General features: G+C 43.7%; 1 protein-coding gene and 2 long non-coding RNA genes across 39 annotated transcripts in view; 1 reads left to right on the top strand and 2 right to left on the bottom strand.

Annotated features, from left to right (window-relative positions):
- The window catches only part of LOC307220561, a 320,367-nt gene that overhangs the window by 69,073 nt on the left and 230,462 nt on the right, over nt 1-20,832 (bottom strand). The gene's annotated exons all lie outside the window — the stretch shown is intronic.
- The window catches only part of MAP2 (microtubule associated protein 2), a 323,285-nt gene that overhangs the window by 140,697 nt on the left and 161,756 nt on the right, over nt 1-20,832 (top strand). For 33 of the 37 annotated variants that reach the window (XM_079975430.1, XM_079975463.1, XM_079975451.1 and 30 more), the window contains one exon: nt 3,110-3,173. The exons of 2 other annotated variants lie outside the window; for them this stretch is intronic. The gene's annotated coding sequence lies outside the window, so the exon portion shown is untranslated. Of the gene's footprint in view, nt 1-2,473; nt 2,755-3,109; nt 3,174-20,832 lie in introns of those variants that run through there. 2 more of the 37 variants (XM_079975464.1, XM_079975462.1) reach the window with 1 other exon arrangement.
- On the bottom strand, nt 9,148-15,985 carry LOC307220437. Its single transcript, XR_013840878.1, has 2 exons — nt 15,433-15,985; nt 9,148-9,380 (listed from the first exon to the last, which is right to left on the bottom strand). It is a non-coding gene; the product is annotated as an uncharacterized lncRNA (long non-coding RNA).

Here is a 20,832-nt window from a genome sequence, read left to right as displayed (position 1 = left end):
AGAGCAGTGCATGGAAACGCCGTTTACCTTCCCGCCGGAGCAGTACCTATTTATCTACTTGCACTTTGATGTGCTTTCGAATTGTTAGGTTGGCAGGAGCAGGGACCGAGCAACGGGAGCTCACCCCGTCACGGGGATTCAACCGCCGACCTTCTGATCGGCAAGTCCTAGGCTTTGTGGTTTCTAAGGTGCCACTGGATTTTTAAATTTTTTAAATATTTTTTTAATTTATTTCAACTATGTCAGACCAACATGGCTACCTACCTGAACCAAGAAAAGGGGAAGGTGTCATCTCTCTGGCACCTTCAATGACAAAAAGTTGCACCCACTCATGTAGCTGTGAACTATGATTGTGTATAGGCTTCCCACCTCGCATGTGCCAAAGTTTCAAGGTCTGTGAGGTTTGTTGTTGCTACAAGTATTTCATAACCCATTATTATTGCACTCTTATACTGTTGTTATGCTATATGCATGTTAATAGAACAATGTTTGTGTCAAAAACTGTCAGTTAGGCTCCATACACTGTATGTGTTGTTGTTTTTTACATTATGAGGTATTGTCGACCCTGCTGATTTATATGGAACTGTTTTCTTTAACTGGAAAAGGGAAGAACTCAATAAAAGCACCTGTTTCTCTTCCCACCTTGCCAACAACATTTTGCTTAGTAACTTCTAAGTCATTTGACATTATTACTATTTTATTGTCCAGTGCTCTTGTTGAGCGAGAGTAACTGGGCACACAACTTATTTTTCTAGCAATTGCTGTGTGTATGTCAGAATTTATAGCTTTACCCTTTTAGGGTTGCCATACGTCCGGAATGTCCCAGATGTATCCAAAATACGGCAGTTGAAAGCAGTATCTGGGTGGAAATTGCTAACAATGTCATGGCAACCCATGAAAAACTCAACAACTTTTGTCTTTTGAAATATGGCAACCCTACCTTAGCACAACTTACGAAAATATTTTTACAGTTAAATAATAAGAATTTTTATTTGGAAGTGGAATTTACTCCCAAATTCGTGTTTATAGGTCTGTATGTGTCTCCGCATTATTTCCTCTTGACTTCCCAGGAACAAGACCTGGGATGCATAACAGATATTTACCAGAAAATAATCTTTCTGTAACATCTTCCAGTAACCTGACAATTATTCATTTGTACAGTACTTTTGAGATTAATCATTACACACATATTCAGAGCTGCATTCCTATGCCCGCTTAGTATTCCTATCAGACATAATGAGATTTATTTATGAGTAAACAAGGCATGGTTATGAACTCAGCTGCCCTTGGAGCACTCTCTGTCACCTTCTGTGTTCATTATATTTAAAAAAGCAAATTAATAGGGTTTGGGTCAACCATAACATTTTATGCTTCCATACTCTCACATAGTTCAGTTAGGCAGCTCATGCTGCAAAACTTTCGAAAGTGTCATTCTGTTGCATGGTTTTCATTTGCTTGTATATAATATTTCTGCTGATGTTTCCAATCCACAGCAGAGAATTTGTGGCTCAGCTAGTACATTTGTGTCCTGGTATGCCCCACAGAGGAACTTATGGTCTTCAAATAAAAACATCTTGAAGGTCCCAGGCCACAGAGAGGTTAGGCTGGCCTCAACTAGAGCCAGGGCTTTTTTGGCTGCGGCTCCAACCTGGTGGAACGTTCTGTCACAAGAGACAAGGGCCCTGCAGGACTTGACATCTTTCCGCAGGGCCTGCAAGACAGTTCCACCAGGCTTTTGGTCAGCGCGCAGCCTGACTCCCTCCTTTGGCAATCTTTACAAAACTTTAGTTTATGGCTGCCATCAATTTTGATTTTAATTAATTTTTATAATGTTTTTATAATGTTGCACTGTTTTAGTGTTGTTAGCCGCCCTGAGCCCAGCTTCGGCTGGGGAGGGCGGGATATAAATAAAATTTATTATTATTATTATTATTATTATTATTATTATTATTATTATTAGCTATGGTGGCAAAGCCTGGTTTATAGCAGAAATGTAATTGCACCTTATACTTGTAGCATGATTATCTTTCTTTGAAAGCCAAAATAATGCTTGAGCATACAGTATATTTTCTCTTACAAGGAAGCTTCCCATTTCTTTGAGAAGTTAAAAAAGTGTTTGGAAGATACAAAGGAATGTGTGTGTGTGTGTGTAGTGTGCATGCTGTAGTAACTTTGCATTTATAATCCGAACAGATCTGTTTTTTCAGCAGTACATATTACTGCACGTAAAACATTTTATTTTTTAAAAATGGATTCATATAAATTTTAGTATTCTGTTGCCTGTGTGTACATTTGGCAGTGACACAAAAGAAAACCGGTTGATGGTTTTCCTGGGATTAGAGGCCTGATTACCAAGGACATGTTTTGGTTGGTTGCAATTAAAATGCTTGTCAGGCATTCGATACCAGGAACCCTTTTGATAGACGGCTTAAGCTGAGGCAAGTGCAGCATCCTATTGTAAGTGAGTGATGGCGGAGCTGGCTGCCTTGCCGTCATTCTGGAAAATTCTGTGGCCAGCGAGCTCCCTCTGTGTCTCCCACTCGGCCTCTTTTCCTTTTCACCACTGCGGGGACTTCATCTGATTTGCAGTTTTCCTCTTCCCCGACACACATACGGAAGCTGCAAGCTGGTGGCTGGCAGACTGTGTCTGTCTGGAGATAGACAGAGAGCTCACGGATACTAATACTCTGGGAGAATGGTTATGCTGCAGTTATTTAAGGATATGCCTTTGTTGGTATTGCAGCACAGGAGCTGGTAATGTTTTTTCCCCTTTTTGTTTTACCATCAGCTTTATGTGTGTCTTTTTAAATACCTGCAATATGCTGATCTACAGAAGCCCTTCCGTCTATATATTAGGTGCAGAATTTGCAAATACTAGATGAATGCAGGCTCTGTATGGAAGGCATAGAGTATACATATGTTTGCATTTCATGCATTTATTTAATTGCTTTGGTATATGGGTGGGGTTTTTTGAGGGGGGGAATTTTGCATGCATTTTTGGGTTGCATTTTAAACTAAATGAGTGCTTTTTGTACAGAAATGGAGGACAATACTTTTCCAGTGTAATAATATTAAGTGTGTGTGTGTATATGTGTGTGTTATTTTTCAGATTCTCCAGCCTTTTCTTTCTAACCAGACACACTCCTTGGGTTTGACTTGCTTGCAGACAAAAGGTAAGGCACAGCTCGTTTTTCACCTGTCTGTACTCACACAGCGGAGTGGGTGTTTCATTCACAGGCGATCTTTTGCATATGACTTTTTATTCTATTCTGATACACAGTACTATAGCTTTTCTTGGGTGCTTTGGCTTGGCCATGGAGTACCATTGTGGAAGTTCATTGTGATGGCTGCATTCTTAAAAACTACTTGATGCGTGGAGGAGATATAAGCTCAGTCATTTTGGCCACTGGGGTTGCCTCAAAGTAAAAAACAACAACTAAAAACCTTTGCTTTTCTCGATCACCTGTCAGAGCTGGACAAACAAAACAAGCACCAACATTATTCAGCCCTTTATTCTCAACCATTCTAGATAAAGGGTATTAAGAGTGGGGAAACCTTTCTCCCTAAAAATTAACTGTGGTTGCAGTTCTGTGTAAAGGAGTACATAAGGGATTAAATACCTTGGCTTGTTTCAGTAGGTAGAGTCTGCCACATACAGACAGAGCCGTGTTTGTTTCTAGGGAGGGAAATGTCTGTTTTGTTACCCCCCCCCCGCTATTGTAACTAAGAGATACATGTATCCTTGCCATTGATTTTCATGCTGTATCTTTATTGGGTAGGGATGTGAGGATACAGCAAATGCATCCCTTTTCTACCCCCCCCCCCAATCAAGCCATTCAGCTTATAAGAGGCTACGCCTACATGTTGCCACAAAAGCTGCAGAACATTTTGTTGCTGAGACACATCAGAATATACATATATTATCCTGCCTTCCACTCATTCCTTTTTCGTTGCTGTAACAACACTTTGCAGCCATCTGCATGAGATACTGAGAAAAGAAAGCAAAATGTGTCTCTTTTTTTCTCTCCCTCTGGAATACATCTAATACAATACTCCATAACACAGAATCTGGGAACTGTTCTTTTTGGTTTGGGTTTTGAATGGGGCCTAATCTGTTCTGGGCACCCTCTCAGTCTGTGGGGTTTTTTTTTGGGGGGGGGGTTGGTGGTCACTTCACCTTTACCTAAGGTTCTGTAAATATAGTCCATGTCCCATGTTCACCTTAATGTAGTCACATAATGTTTTTTCACACATTCACATGAAAAAGTATGTTTGCAAACACATATGTCACATAAGTGCAATTGCCAAAGTATCAAGATTGGCTGTATTTCTCTGTAACCCAAAGTTGAGTGTGATACATTATGTCAAATGGCATGCACGTGTTTGTGTGTTCAATGTATGTGTGTTGTGTGTCTGCATGCCCGTCTGTGTGCTTCACATGTTAAGTTCTTAACTGTTGTCTGCCTGAATCTGAATCTATCGTAGTGTTTTATATACTAATTACCTCCCCCCAATGTCAACTATATATTTAGGAGAGATCAAAATGCAACTAGGCTTCAAACTCACATTCTGCTTTTTGTGTTCATTTTCCTCTGCTATTTGTTGCCTTAATTGCAGCACCTTGTCATCCTTACGTTTACCTGGTTTTTTAAAAGAATATGAATACGGGAAGCTGCTTTATAGTGAATCAGACATTGCTTACTATGGTCTCCCCTGAATGGCATCAGCTCTGCAGGATCTCTGGCAGAGGTCTTTCCCAGGACCTGCAATCTGGGCCCCTTCTTCCTGCAGACCATGTGCTCTGCCATGTAACAATAGCCCTTCTCCACACATGAGTTGCTCTCTCCTTTGAGATGCTGGGGACCTTCTGCCATTAAGGCCAGTTCATGTTTCAGACCATGTGTGGATTGTACCCTTTGCTCACTTAGATCTCTTTGTCAGATTTTGGCAAATTTCCTTAAAAATAGCTCAACAACTTTGGCCAATGGACAAAACTAAAAAAGGCCAACAACTTTTGTGTCCAGATTTTCACTTGTTGAAACATGGCAACCCCATGATTATTATGCACAATAAAATGGGTATAAGGTACGAGGTATGGAAATTACAGGTGCAAATCCTTCTGCTGAACAAAGTGGAGGGACCTTATCACAAGATCTTATGAGATATAAAAAGTTAAGTACACATAAAATGCTCTTTGTTGTTCCATGCAGTTCTTTTGCCATTTAATATTGCATCTATTTCAGTGTTGGCTTTTAAATCTGGCTAATAATCTTGTTTGCTGAGGTCTAATGGCCTGCCACCACTCATAGAAACATGATATAGTGCCTCTACAGTTGATAGAAAAAGAGGCTCTTCCACAAGCATTCATTTGAAGCTCTGTGATGTGGGGTGCCACTTGGGAGAATGATTGGACTGGGAAGTTCACCTGCTACCTCTCTCCTCCTGATCACCCACTCCAGAAGCCACTATTTCCTCTTTAAAGAGGTCAACTTGGGCTGCAGGAATCCACATTAGTTGCATGTAGCTTGTATCTTTGCTCTGAGGGGCTCAAACTGGACTCTTCATTTGGTAATATTTACTGTGACAATGCCTTTGAATTGTTGACCTTAAAAGTCTCTTCTTTCTTGAAAATCTAGCCAGCATGATCAATGGAAAGTATGGCTAGCTATGCTTTTTTGTAAGTTCCATTCTTCAAAGAATTGTTTAGAAAACTGGCACTCTAATGCTTGAAAAGTAAGGGACATTTCACACACAGTTGAAATATTCCTCCATGCAAGACATCTCAAGTGTCCCCCAGATGATTTTGCCCCATAAAGATAACATACCATAAATGTAACAACTTAACGTTGTAAGTTGCTTTGAAATGTTTTGTGTCATGAGTAATGAATAAATGTAATCATAAACAATAACAACATGCAACTCAGGCCCTCAGTAGATAAAGTGACAGCTATTGTGATGCTGACAGCTGAAAATGTGCTTCCATGATAATGACAAATGGCTGCTCAGAAGCTATAGCTGAATGTCCTAAGTTATGTTTTACCTTTTCTGAGTTAATGCTTCCCCATTGGATAGTTGCATGCTGGGACATTGGTAGCATTCTTTGATCAGGGGTACAGCTAAAGGCAAAGAGCAGGCAGATTGGAGTTCATTCAGGCAGAGCAACCAGAAGAGGTCCTGGACACTGCCAAAGATCGCTAAGTTGGAGCTGTTGTTCATCCTGCCGTTGATCGTTTCTTTGGAGCCAAAGAAAATAGAGGTGGAGGTGTCATTCCAAGGCAAATCAGGGGTGAGGCATTACCACTGGCTTGATTGCATGGAACTAGATTTTGACTATATGACTTCTGCTACTGTTTGTTAAGGGACGCGGGTGGCGCTGTGGTCTAAACCACAGAGCCTAGGACTTGCGGATTGGAAGGTTGGCGGTTCGAATCCCCGCAATGGGGTGAGCTCCCGTTGTTTGGTCCCAGCTCCTGCCAACCAAGCAGTTCGAAAGCACGTCAAAGTGCAAGTAGATAAATAGGTACCGCTCCGACGGGAAGGTAAACAACGTTTCCGTGCACTGCTCTGGTTTGCCAGAAGCGGCTTAGTCATGCTGGCACATGACCCGGAAAAACTGTCTGTGTTAATGACACAGCTTTACATTTCCAAAGTGCTTTACAGCACAATGAGTTTGTTGTTGTGTTTGTTTGTTTGTTTGTTTGTTTGTTTGTTTTAAAAAGGTGCCCCAGGTAGAGCTGCCATCGTAAGTCTACCTCTACTATTGCTAGTATCTCCTTGTCTGAGATGCATCATGCCCCAACATTACTGTCCTTGCATCAACAGGTGAATTGGTACCTTTTTGTCCATTCCTTTGGGGAGGGATGAGGTGCATCCCCTTACTGTGTCCAAGCTACTGTTTGTCTTCTTCATAGTATTGATTTTACGTAGTTGCTTCTACAGGGAAAAGTTGGTTCTGGTGTTCCACATTTTGGCTGTGACTTATAAATATTTGCAATAAATAAATAAAATGCAGAGGAGGTGGCTGCTGCTAGGCTCATAGAAGCTACATCTTCTGCCATATTCCTTACTGGAAACCCCATCTCATTCCCCACTATCATCTGCTGAGATGAGCAAAAAATAATTATTATTCTGACCCAAAGATGAGACAGAGGGTGAGAAGCAAAGAGTACTAGGAAGGAATAAGGTGAAAAGCACAGTGGGTTCAGCACCAGTCTTTGAATTGGTAATAAGATAAACATAGGTTTTCTTACTGACTGAAATGAAAACAGAGAACAGAGCCACATTAAGGCAGTTGGACTTAGCTCTCTCAAATCAAAATGCTACTCCTTGTCTTGGGCCAGACCAAAATTATTATCCTCAAGTGTCAGTTGGGTAGGTGAAGTTTAGCTTTCTTAAATCCACCCAGTGCAGGCTGAGATAAGATTTAAATCAAGGAATTCTAGCTAGTAGTTCATACACATTTTGCTACTATGGCTGCAGAACCATAGCAATTTAGGGTTTTGTTTTGTCATATGCTCATTCTCACCCAGGCAATCTAGCATTATTTCTAAACCTGGCTTTCTAAAAATTGATTTCCATTTGCCAAACAATCTAAACTACATAGGAAAGTTACCAACAAAACCCACAGGACAAAAAGTAACCCATTGCAGTATTATATTTTCAATAATTTACCCTATCTTCAAAATAAAAATAAAAATAGATAGCTTTAAATATATATTGCTCCTATTGGCTCTACAACCCCTACACTTGTTGTCTGGCTTTTGTGGGCAGGTGCCTGGCTGGTGTGGGAATTTTAAATGCCTCAGAAATATTCCCTATTTGTTTTGGGTGTTGACGTCTCCCCCACCAGAGACCTCTATAAACATTTTTATTTGTTATATTTTTCGACACTGGAAAGGCATGAATTAGGAATGTGCCTGAAGTTCTCATCCATTTGTCAAAGGCTGAACACCAATGATTTATCTTCACATTTTAAAATTTTACCCTGCACCATCCACAAGCAACAAGCTGAAACAGCAGTTTCTGCCGGGATTCATTCCAAAGGAGTTCCAAACTTGTGATTCAGGGACTGCTACTGTTTACTGGTTGCACTTGATGACATCATGCAAGTTTTTGCTGCAGCACTGGCAAAGGAGGCGTAAAAGTCTCCACTAGGCTTTTAGCAGGGGGGTGGGGGACAGATAAATGATGATGTCAGGCCATGCAACAGCAGATCCTATGGCACTTACTGCTTTTTAGGATAACTATTGCAATTCTCCATTGTGTTACAGAAACAACCAATTCTAGACATGAAAGGTTTTAGCAAAAGCTGCTGATCTTGTGGACAAATAGAGGGTAAATCTGTTTGTCGGCATCCATACCAGAAAACTAGTCAGAAGTAAAGCTACGCACATATTCTAATAGGGATCAACTATAAGCATGCGATAAATGTTGATCTAATAGAAAATCAGAACCGTGTTGCTCCTGTTGCATGTTGTATCTCATGTCTGCTGCAGGTGGGAAGTCATGATATTACTGTACATATTTCAAGCTGATTGTTTTTGGTTACTACTCGATTTTTTTAAATGAAAAAAACCATTAATTGTTTTACGTGGTGTTCATTTCATTATTTCCTGTGGGAACAGGTGACTCGAGTGTTTGCAATCAGATAGATTGCCTTATTGCTACTAACAAGATGACAGTAATGAGTGTAAGAAGTCTTGCCCCCTAGAACTCACTCTCGGTAGGTTCTTTTAAAAAACTCTAGAGGGCTTGGGGGCTGACTTTCATTGAGCTACCAAGTCACCCCTTCCTTCTCTCTTGCCCTTGGAGTGTACTCTTAATCAGTGTTAATGTGGGTCCCACCATGTTTGGGGCAGTTCCCTCTATTGCCTCCCCCCAAGGGCTTGGCTTGCTCAGTTGAACTCCATCCATAGTCTATGGTCTTCAGAGCTCTACAGGCAAGATACATGTGAAACAATAAATTATAAGTTTTTAAAAATGGTTTGGACTGGCTTAAATTGATTCATAAAGGAAATCAATAAGCCCCAGTGAAAACACATCCACCAGGGAGGAATTTGGGCCATTGACACTGAGAAGTGGGAATGTGTTGCTCTATTTCCATTGCAGGTTTAATATAATAAAGGAAATGTGGAACAGTTTATAAAATTAGATCTAGGCTATTTATTTGTATTCCTGTATGTTATAATCAGATTACTCAAAATGGCATAGATCAGCCAGTTTAGCCTTCGTCGGCTTCAGCTCTCAGTGCAATTGATGAGAGCAATAGACAACCATACAGATTTCTTGTATTGTATTTGTACATTGTTCTCCTTTGGAGCAGCTTCTCCCATTTCATCAGATGTGGACAATCGATAAGTACGGCTGCACAAAAATTTCACCTGTAAATTTTTTTCAGAGTGAAAGTGGGGAGTGGTGGGGAAAAGGTCCGTGAAAACACCATTTTTACACACTGTTCACAGCCAGCTGCAGCAGAATTTTTAAAAATGTACTTTTAAAATATCCTGGCCCATCAACAATCAGGTAGCAGTCTGATGGTATCATATCATCTCATAGCCAGTTAAATTTGTCTAGGTGTCAATGTCACAAAGCCAGATTTGAGTGAGGGCAATTTATCCTGCTGCTCATACAGCTGAATGACCAGACATTTCCAGCCTATATTGCAGCCATCTATTTCTGCAGCCCCAACTGTTATGTAGTGAAGTTTCACCCTGGGCCAGCAGGGGGATACTGTATATAGTTTTCACTCAGGTCTGTAGATAGTTTTCACTCAGGTCCACGTCAGTTATTTTAGGCGGGAAACTCTGGGTTGTTGTTGCTACAATGTTGACAGCCGGCTGCCTATAAAAGCAGGCCGGCTGAGCTGTTTGCTGTTCAGTTCTGTCCAGCTTGCAAGTAAAGATCTGCTCTGGAGAAATCGCTGTGTTGTCTGCTATGTTCGCCCACAACGTAACACCAACAGTTATCACACTGCAGAATTCCACTGGTAAGCTCAGGATTTAACCTTAGGCCCTTTTGCTAAAAAAGGAGGATGAATTTCCTGTATGTGCCGTGTACTCCTCCTCCTCCTATTATCATTATTACTTAGTTGATTAAAAAATGAATCTCAAAGCAACTTATAAATATGAACATTAAAAATAAGGGTAAAACAACCTAAAATATACAAGTAGGTCCAACTGTACCTCCCACCACACTAAAAGATGAGCAGAAAATTAATATCAAAAGGTCTGGGTAAAAAATAAGGCTTTCAAGAATGTTTTTGTTCCTAATTTGTGTGTGTGTGTGTTTTATACAAAACTACATACCTGATACTATGCTAATCAACATGTGTCATATAGATATGTGAACACATGGCGAAGCCAGTATGAAATCATGTAGGAAATCAATGGGCTGGTCAATTTTAGGTCTTTGCGACAGGGGGAAGAGGTTGCGGAGTCGTTGGACAGACCTTTCTTGAGTTTGCTCAGAGAAAAAGATATCCTCTTGACAGCCCTTATGTATTGTCATCTTAGTGTTCTGGTTCAAAATGGCCTTATTAGTTTGGACTCAGTTCATATTAAGAAAAGATACAAACCTGCCAAATAACATTCAGCCTTCCTACACTGGCATCACAGATGACTCTGTACCACCTTGGTCTTTATTTTGTTTTGTTTTGTTGTTCCAGAACAGATTTCCACTTTCTGTTCTGCATTAAAGCTCACGTGATACTCCTTAAAATGAAATGGCCAGATGTGATTCTGTCCTTTTTTGCACATATGCTTCCAAAATCTCCCCCAAAGTGGGAAATTGATCACAAAAAGCCTTTATTTTTGGACATGAGTAATTATGCTTTAAATTACTGTTTTACAAACACCATCTCAGTTTATAGCTTACTTGTGCTAATACCCTCAACTGCTCTTTAAAGTCAGACAGTATTTTTATCCTGTATTACAGATAGGCTGAGAATGTGTTCAGATGGGGGTCTTTTGGTTTATATCTCATTCTCTTAACCACCATGCATGCTTCATATGACATTGAGAGAATGAGCTATGAGGGCTTGTTGCAGCTTTTTTTGTCCCCAGTTGATCACTACTTTGATACCATCTGTCAGGGAACTGCCATCGGAAAGACAGGAGGTGGAGGGGCTCTCAGAAATCAGGAGAGACTCAGCAGCGGCGGAAGGCAGCAGCAGGGGGAGAGTGGGAGATCAGGGAGAGAGAGAGACGAAGGAATGGCTCAAGGAGTCTTCCAGCGATAACAGCGGAGAAGTCTCAGGTCCTCCCATAGGTACACCCACTCCTCGCCGGAAACTGTCGCGCCGAGAATCTAGACGACGCGTTTCCGTCAAGGAGCTTTTATGCTGGAGTAGATTCCGTAAACGCCCACTGTCGGATTCTGCCAGCGACTGAGGGAGCCATGCTTAAGGGCTCCGCTAAAAACAGAGCCTTGCTAAGTTGAGCAAACTCTGAGGGACTAAGCTTTACGCACAAGCAGCTCATCATCCCATCACAGCAATCCGACAGTCTCTGAAAGCCGCTTGTGCAAAAGAGGCATCATGAGCAACCCAACCGGAGCAGGAGACGCAGGAGGAGCTGGAGCGGGTCCAAGCCTGGAAGAAAGGTACAGGATGTTGGAGGTCCAGCTAGCGCTGCAAATGGCTAGGCTCGAGGAGAGGAGGGCTCAGGATGCAGAAAAGGGGAAAGCCACCCCACTCACGAGGAAGGTGCCAGGATTGGTGCAGAAGTTTGGGGGGGATCCCAGGAACTATCAAGCCTTTAGAACAGAGATGCAATATGCCCTCAATCTGCAGTTTGATGACTTTCCCGATGAGGAATCGAGGGTAGCGTTTGTGATTGGCCATCTCGAAGGAGGGGCGAAGGACTGGGTGAGACCCCTGATGGCAGCTAATAATGACGCCCTAAAGGACTCGAAGTTTTTTCGCGCCATGGACCTGATGTTTTCCAGCGAGATTGAGCAGGGAGTGGTGCGCAGACAGTTAATGGGGTGTAAACAGGGGAGCCGATCTGTCCGTGAGTACTGGACTGAGTTCACCATGTTGATCCATAGATTGGGATGGGACCTGTCGGCGGAACCCATACAAATGCTCTTTGAAGAAGGGCTATCTTCGGCGGTGAAGGACGAACTTTCCCGGGCGCCCAGGGCGGAGTCTATGGACCAGCTGACTAAATCAGCGCTGGCCATAGGAGCACGCCAGGAGGCGAGAGCTTTGGAGAAGCGGGAAGGGAAGGGGGAACGTTGGAGGGATTTCCGCATTCCAGAGATTCCCGAGCAGCATTCCCCGCCAGTAGAGCCGATGGAAATTGGAACAGCGCGCGCGCAGGCAGTTTCAAACCCCAGTGAAGGGCGGAAGAAGGAGGGAAAGGGCGCCAAGAAATGTTTTCTCTGCCAACAGCCAGGTCACTTTGCCAGAGTCTGCCCACAAAGAAAGGAATGGCAAGGGATGGCGGGAGCTGTTGGGGGGGAGGAGGAGGGAGTTAAGGAGCAAGTAAAAGCCAACGCCTGGCTGCCACCATCGGGGCACAGCAGCCAGGCCAAAGAGCAGTGAATGTGCCCACGCCGGAACCACCAAGACCAGCGCTTGTAATAGAGGTGTCGCTAGAGCTGCCAAACGGACACCCACTAAAGATAAAGGCGCTATTGGACTCAGGCAGCTTCTGTAATTTTATGAGTAAGGAGTTTGCAGCCGAACACCAGATACAGACTATCCCTCTAAGTAACCCTTTGCAGGTGACCACGATTGATGGGAGGGCGCTGTTGGGAGAAGTTAACCAGCAGACTGTCCCAATGATAATGAGGGTGGCAAGACACACGGAACTGATAGCGTTTAATGTGGCCACCTTGGGAGGAGCGCCCATTATTTTGGGAATGAGCTGGCTAGCGCTGCATGATCCGCTAGTGGGATGGCACCAGAGAGTAGTCTCATTTGGGTCAGCACACTGCCTGGCACACTGCAAGGAAGGGGAAGCCCAGGTGGGAGCCAAGGCCACCCTAGCAGGGATGGAAGTAGCTGATAAAGGGAAGGTACCACGACAATACGCCGACCTGGTTAATGTCTTCAGCAAAAGAGAAGCAGATAAACTGCCCCCGCACAGACCCTTTGACTGTCAAATTAACTTACTCCCAGGAGCACAACTGCCAGTGGGCAAGCTGTATGCAATGTCAGACAGTGAGATGCAGGAGTTAAGGGAGTTCATTGACAAGAATCTCAAGTGAGGTTTCATCAGAGAGTCACGAGCGGTGGGGGGCAGCCCAGTGTTCTTTGTGGAAAAAAAAAATACTAATAAACCCAGATTGGTCGTGGACTTCCGGGCCCTAAATGCAGTGTCAGAACCAGTGACTTTCCCCATGCCCAGAATCGATGACATTTTGACCCGGGTGAGGAAAGGGAAAATTTTTACCAAGCTGGACCTAAGGGGGGCATATAATCTGATACGTATGTGTCAGGGGCTCAGGAGCAGAGGCACAGGGAAGAGAGGAGATGGAGAGCGAAGGGGAAGAATCCGAGGGGAGCGTAGGAGAAGGGGACAGTGGACCGAGGGATTCCATGAGCCTCTCCAGCGAATCGGAAGATTCACAGAAGGGGGCGCCAGTGGCCAGGGGTAGGGGGTTCCCAAGGGGAACGCCCCAGGAGCAAGGGGGCAGCAGGGACTCCCAGAGCAGTAGTTGGAAATCAGGACCAGCTTCCCCACCAGAGCAGAGTGGGGGGGAAGAGTCCCAAGTATCGGGGCCAGTACATTCCCCACCAGGGAGAGAAGATGAGGCAGGGCTGACCACGCCTCCATCAGAAAGTCGGACAACGGAGGGGAGGTCAGATCCGGCCAGTATCCCGGAAGAGGGAAGCAGTGACCGAAGTAGTGTAACGGTTAGGAGAAAGGTCACTGGGTTGGCGCGAGAGGCAAGTTCAAATGTACAGGAGCACGGGACAGCAGAGAATGAGGATTGGGAACCGGGTCCTAAAGCCCGCAGGAAGCAGGGGGAGGAGCTAAGCGACTCAGCGTCGGAAGAGTCCAGAAAGGGCAGTGCCCCAGCGGGCAGGAGGACCCAGAGGAGGAGAGAGCAGCGGAAAAGGTGGAGCAGGGCTAGGATCTTAAACTGGTGTCAGAGGGGAGGAGACTCAGACGGGACTTCGCTGATCTAGGGTTTAAGACGTAGGGCTGCGCGCTGCGGCTTTGAAATGGAAATTGAACTTCAATAAAGACTTTTGCACCCAGTATTTCACAGGTCTCTACTGTCGCCATACCGAGAGGGGTGAGAGTGGGGGGAACGTGAGAGGGAGGTCACTCAAACACCAGTCATAGAAGAAAGGGAACGCAACATGCATGTGGCAGAAATCATTGATTCCAGGTGGAAAGGGAATCAGGTGGAGTATTTAGTAGAATGGGAAGGGGAAGCAGAGTCGGAAAACACATGGGTACCAGCAGAGGAGGTCAATGACGAGGTTTTAATAGAAATGTTTCATCAACGGTTTCCAAGGAAACCTCAGCCCGTGGGACGGTTCAGGAGGGAACACTTCGGCACCACCGATGAGGAAGAGGAGTTTGAAGGGTTCCCAGAATCAGGGCTGGAAGGGGAAATAGACTCAGACGGGGAAGAGGACACAGGGAGAAGAGACGGGAGGCAGTGGAGAGAAGTGTTTGAATCCTCTGATGATGAGGAGTGTTCTTTCCGGGGTTTTCCATCCTCACCGCCAGCAGGGGAGGGGGGCGGGAGGGGGTGAAGGGGGCCCTGGAGGGGAGGTGGATGTCAGGGAACTGCCATCGGAAAGACAGGAGGTGGAGGGGCTCTCAGAAGTCGGGAGAGACTCAGCAGCGGTGGAAGGCAGCAGCAGGGGGAGAATGGGGGATCAGGGAGAGAGAGAGACGAAGGAATGGCTCAGGGAGTCTTCCAGCGATAACAGCGGAGAAGTCTCAGGTCCTCCCATAGGTACACCCACTCCTCGCCGGAAACTGTCGCGCCGAGAATCTAGACTACGCATTTCCGTCAAGGAGCTTTTATGCTGGAGTAGATTCCGTAAACGCCCACTGTCGGATTCTGCCAGCGACTGAGGGAGCCATGCTTAAGAGCCTTGCTAAGTTGAGCAAACTCTGAGGGACTAAGCTTTACACACAAGCAGCTCATCATCCCATCACATTCAAAGAGATTAAAGTTCAGGGCATTGCTTCTTGAACGTGTCACCAACAAACAAAAAGAATTAAACTTGTATGTTTTACTGTTTCAATGATTTGTGTTTAGTGTTAGAGTGAGAAGCTGGGTAGAACTTGAGAACATATATTTTCAACTTGTTTATAATTATAATCTGCTTGACTGTCAATCCATGTGATAGCAGTCCAAGTTCTTAAATCATTGGTTTCTAAGGAATTATGAATGTCAGAATCTAGCTCCAGGCCAGTAGGAAAATACAGGCTAGGCTTCCTTTCCAAGCCAGGGCCTCACCTTGTTACTGGCCCACATCAGAGAGGAATCCTTAGGCCTGGGCAGATAGTGGTTGCCAAGGTGACCGGGAAGAGTGTGAGAGGACAGGAAAAAGTGTCTTTTACAGGAGGTTTGGGGGAAGATGGGTGCTGAGAAGAAGTAAAAGAACAAAGGCCTGTGAGCTGCTGGGCCGGCCAGAACGCCATGTGGGGCCGGGATTGGAGAACCATTTTGGCGCTTGCTGGAGGAGCTGCACTAAGAGACTGGAAGCCAAGATGGTCAATGGCTAGTTGCTGTGCTGGCTATGTTCAACCCCTCTGAATACCAGTCTCTGGGAAGTGCAGGTGTAGTTGCTTCCCTTGGCCTTCTGGTTTGCTGCTGTGAGAACAGGATACTGCACTCGATGGGCCACTCACCTGATCCAACGGGTCTTGCATTCTCAACTGAGACTAAGAACCACAGCCTTTCTGTGAGGTTATTTGAGGGTGGAGGGGAGAGAAGCCAAAACTAAACGTGCCATGTTGTTCATGAAGGCTGGTCCTGTGAGCAGTTGCGTAATAAGCAAAAATCAACAGGTAAAGCTTTCATAGGCATAGAGAGGCAGTGAATAAATGGTTGATCGCTGTCTGCTACACAGTTGTTCTCGAGCGTTAAAGGTTCAGCACCTCTAACTACGTGGTAGCTTCTGCTGAGGTGATATATCTAACTGTCTTCAGCTGAACTGAGGATCTGAACCCATGCCTAAGATTCCTGCACTGTCCTCTGGGCTGCCCTGGATCTCGCCTGCAGAATTCCTTGGGAATCGGGTTCAAGACATGACAACAAGATGCAACACTTTCCCTTAGCACTGTTGTATTAGAAGCTTTCAGGGCCTCTGAGATCATGGCAGTGACTAACTGTTTTGAGTTCCTCCTGACAATTTGTGGGTTTTTTTAAAAAAAGAAAAGCTAAGCTTGCACATGTTTTCTTATGAGTCTCCTCGCTTTAAGTTGTGACTCATACGAAAACACATGAAACACCTTCTTGTTTCAGATGATAATTAATGAGTGAAGTGAGGGCTGGAGCAATCACCTCTACTTCATTGAACATGTGGGAAAGGCCAAAGTGCTCATGCGGGCTCCAACTCTGACAAACGTTTGTTTCCATCATCTGCTGTGACGGGTCCAATTGCAGCCAGTCTCCCATAGTGCAGCAAACTGGTTGAAGGGACTTGTGATTTGGGTTGTTCCAAAGGCTCTTTTGGGGTGCAAACACTATTTGAATCCAAGTGTTCAGCATATATTTTATTTCCAGTGTTGCGGTGGGGACACCCTGCTTGAAGGTGTGACTTGCAAAGGCGAGTTTTTAAACCAGGGACCAATGCACATCAGTTAATAGCAGCAGTCTCCCAGTTTTCTGGCCTTGGGGGTTGGGGTGGTACAAAGCTTATTTTGAGACACTGGCTGGTTAAAGCCCGGCTCCTACTCTATGCTGTATCTGCACTTGAATTGAAGAAGGTCCTGCTAATAAGCAACTTAGCACTACTGGTCAGCTTCAAGCATAATTTTAAGTGGCATACAGAAATCTATTCAGGAATAATTATTTGAACCGACTTAGCTATGAGAACAGAAACAAAGATATTTGGTTAAAACAAAGCTGTCCAAAAGCAATTTTACATATGTAGTACTTTACCAAGCAAATTAAGAGGCTTGTTGCATAGTTGTGTTTGGAGAATTGTTAAAAGGCATTTAAGTTTTTCTTCACTCTTCTCCCTTACTCCCAGTGAATCACTTTGACTATATATATGTCAACATGCATTTTGCGTATGCTGCAGGCAAAAGTCCAACAGGAGGATAATGCTCACATTTTTTGGGGTAGTTTGGGGAATTAGCTTTTGGTTTGTGGAAAGGGCAGTGATTAGTTTCAGTATGTTGAACTTTGGACTTTATCCAGATGACAGAACTATTAACTTTTACATGCCGGATGACAAAACATTATTCAGATTAGTTGGAGTATAAGCCTGCTTCAGAAGTATCAGTCAAGGTACTCAAGGCTTCCTCCTACAGATAGAACACATGTTACCATGTAGTGGTTGCCATCTAAGGGGGCAGGGGGCAGACACTCCCCAAAATTTTCAAGGAGGGGGGCAGTCCCCCTCAAAATTCCACGGCATGCATGCATGATGTCAGTATGCCCTGTGGTGTGCCATGAGGCATGCTGATGTCATATGCACATGGCATTCTTGCATCGTGTGGCCTCGACCACCTCAGCTGCAGGGCAAGGCAGAGCGCTGGCAGCACATGTGTTTCTAAATTAATCACTGAGCTATGGGCACTCCCATTGTTTCCCAATTGAAGACAAAGGTAGGAGTTTGTGGTGACAGCAAGTTAAAAGAAAGGCCTTTAGTCAAATTAAAGGCAGCACCCTGGGACCTGGATCCCTTAATTTTAAAAGAAAGCCATGGACAGTGTTTGGAAGACTCATTATTCTAGCCACATTCTGTGACAGGGAATTTCATTAGTTATTCCAGTGACTATCCCATATCTCTATAGAGATATTTTTCCTGTGTTTTGTGCCCACTAATCTTCTCCAGTTCATTTACATACAGTACATTAATAATAATTTGTTATGTTTCAATAGTAAGTGCATTTTTAACATTATTAACTTTTCAAATTTGCAATGAACTTTGGCGCAAGGTGGATTAAGGTATTGAGCCTTAAGCACAAAAAAACTTCATCTCGCTTGAAAGCAAGACTGAACAAGCATTAATATATTATCCTTCCCTTTTCCCTTTTAGGTTAGTTTCTTTTCTCTTTACCATGCTTAAAACGTTCATTCCTCCCCCCTCCTTTTTTTGCAAATTACTTGGCAGTTCTACATTCTCTCTCTCTGTCCTGCAGTGCAAACATTGAAAGTGTGTTAACAATGCATATGGGTGAACACAGGAGCATTACTGTTTTTTATTACTTTATTAACCTATCTGAGCAAGGATCTGAGCAACCTGTGTTTGCTACAGAATCACTGTTCTAGGTCTCACATTACCCTGGTAGCACGACTGTCTCCCTTGTTGCAAAACACATCACTTATGTCATGTGTGTGCATGGCATAATATAGTACCTATGACATAATTTCAGGAGCATCAGACTTGCTTGTGGCACATTTTGCACGATGGTGTGATAAATCCCTTGTTATTCTTTTCAGTTTGTGTTAAAATAAATAAATCATGTATTCTGATGATCTCTAAGGAATAGATATGGAAACTTCTTCAAAAAGGATAAGAAAGGTCATGTTATTATTTCCTAGTAATGTAAGTGACATTCTCTAAAATCAGCTTGGACTGATTAAACTACATAATGTAACATGGTCTGTGAAAAGAGGATATGGTGTCGGTCGTCAACTGAACTGATCTGAAGAAAGTTATTGTGGATAAGACACAAAGCCTTGTTACATTCCTGACTCCGCTGGTATCTTGACTTGCCTATTGTGGGGTTCTGATGATATCTTGGGCTCCTTTAATGGCAAAAAAGAAAAAGAAAAAGGTGAGTGAGGTGAATTTACCTTGGATACTGATTGAAAAATTGGGACATGAGTTTTCTTAGGCAACAGCAGCTTGATCAATCAGGTGCAAAAAGTGAGCTGAAAATGTGATGAGGTGATGTTTATATAAATGCATGGATGAAGGTACGCTATTGAATAAACCATTGATAATGTGTGGGCTAAGGTGAATGGGAATACAACGAACACATCCAGATTGCTAGAGTACTACCTAATATATAACCTAAGCAATCCTTGAAGCTGAGCCAGGGCTGGAGCAATAAACATGAATAGTATAAACATGGGGCACGCTCAACTCTTTACCCTTGCCCAGTTTTAATAGTTGAATTAACAGGAAAACTCTGTGCACTTTGTTCTCCTCTGAGGACTATTCTTAAGGAGGGGTAATATGACTCTGTAAGTGAAGATTCTGAAATCTTAATTAAGGGGGGAGGGAAGAGTGAGATCAGGAACAGGGATACAGTTTATTAAGAAAAGCTCAGAAGAATGTACAGTATTAAACGAGAGGACTTTATTTGAAGTGGTATGATTGCTTCTTTCCATGTTCGGGGATGCATCATGTAAATCCCAGTTAAGGGATTTTTAAAAGCCAAATTGCTGGAGTATTTGCCTATGACAGCTATAGTCTTTTGGCACAGAGCACTTAGGAGCTCTTTGGGGCATATGCTTGGGAGTCATTTTTTGCTTAACCTGCCGTCGGCTGATGCTGTGCTGAAATCACCTTTTGCACTCAGTCACACCCACTGCTTTTCAGGGCTGTGTGATCCAGTGCAAAAAAAATTATCTTAGCTACAATTATTATTATTATTATTATTATTATTATTATTATTATTATTATTAATAATTATTACCTTCCTTCATTCGAAGATCGCAGGGCAGTTTACAATATAAAAACACAAAAATACACACCATAATAACAAAAACAATACCCCCCACAGCATATGATGGGTGATAGTTCCAGAGCTGGGTTAAGCAATAAACTGATTTATTAGTTTTAAATTGTTCTTAAAAAGCTAGTTTACTTTTTTTAAAAAATAATGATTATGAATTCTCTGGTAAATTCTAGCATTTTGGGGAGCATGTAGGAGCGCACCCCGGAAATGATCTCTTTCAGCTTCTGCCTTCTGGAAGAAGGTACAGGGTTATAAAGACTAGGCCTGAGAAACAGTTTCTCTTCAAATGAGATTTTGGTTTTAAACGCAGTGTAAGGTAGTCTCTGGGACGCAGGTGGTGCTGTGGGTTAAACCACAGAGCCTAGGACTTGCAGATCAGAAGGTTGGCAATTCAAATCCCCACGACGGGGTGAGCTCCCGTTGCTTGGTTCCTGCTCCTGCCAACCTAGCAGTTCGAAAGCACGTCAAAGTGCAAGTAGATAAATATGTACCGCTCTGGCGGGAAGGTAAACGGCGTTTCCATGCGCTGCTCTGCTTTGTCAGAAGCGGCTTAGTCATGCTGGCCACATGACCCGGAAGCTGTACGCCGTATCCCTCGGCCAATAAAGCGAGATGAACGCCGCAACCCCAGAGTCGGCCACAACTGGACCTAATGGTCCTTTACCTAAGGTAGTCTCTATGGGAGTATATTGTACAGTGGTACCTCGGGTTAAGAACTTAATTCGCTCTGGAGGTCCATTCTTAACCTGAAACTGTTCTTAACCTGAAGCACCACTTTAGCTAATGGGGCCTCCCACTACCGCTGCGCCACCGGAGCACGATTTTTGTTCTCATCCTGAAGCAAAGTTCTTAACCCGAGGTACTATTTCTGGGTTAGCGGAGTCTGTAACCTGAAGCGTCTGTAACCTGAAGCGTCTGTAACCCGAGGTACCACTATATTTAGAATCATAGAATCATAGAGTTGGAAGAGACCACAAGGGCCATCGAGTCCAAC

The sequence above is a fragment of the Podarcis cretensis genome, assembly GCF_951804945.1.
Source record: "Podarcis cretensis genome assembly, chromosome: 1".
Taxonomy (NCBI): domain Eukaryota; kingdom Metazoa; phylum Chordata; class Lepidosauria; order Squamata; family Lacertidae; genus Podarcis; species Podarcis cretensis.
This window is presented reverse-complemented; position numbering and strand designations above follow the sequence as displayed.